Genomic DNA, 608 nt, shown 5'->3' with positions numbered 1-608 from the left:
AAAAGATATATCAAGCAAATGGCAACTGTAAGAGAGTAGGAGCAGCAATATTAATTTCTGATCAAACTGACTTTAAGACAAAAACCACCATACGAGACAAGGAAGGGCATAACATAATGATTAAATGATCAATTGAACATGAAGATATAACCATAATAAATATCATGGACCCAATGAAAGAACCCCAAAATACATAAATCAGACTTTAAAAGAGTTGAAAAGCCAAATAGATGACTCCACAATCATGATTAATACATCACTTTCAATGAAAGATAGAACAACTGGAAAGAAACTCAACAAAGAAGCAGAAGAGCTAAATAATACAATCCACCAACTTGGCCTTACAGAAATCTACAGAGCACCTCACCCAACAACAGCACAATATACATTCTTCTCCAGTGCACATGGAACATTTTCCATGATAGACCGTATGTTAGGTGATAAAGCAAGCCTTAATAAATTTAAAAACTTAGAAATACTGCAAAGCATCTTCTCAGATCATAATGCTATCAAATTAGAAATCAAAATAGAAAGATCAACAGTAAAAGAGTAAACACATGGAAACTGAACAATACCCTCCTTGAGAAAGACTGGGTAAGAGAAGAAAT

Source organism: Orycteropus afer, unplaced genomic scaffold, assembly GCF_000298275.1.
Source record: "Orycteropus afer afer isolate SDZICR_OR568_19922 unplaced genomic scaffold, OryAfe1.0 scaffold00149, whole genome shotgun sequence".
NCBI classification, from domain to species: domain Eukaryota; kingdom Metazoa; phylum Chordata; class Mammalia; order Tubulidentata; family Orycteropodidae; genus Orycteropus; species Orycteropus afer.
Note: the sequence above shows the minus strand (reverse complement) of the source record.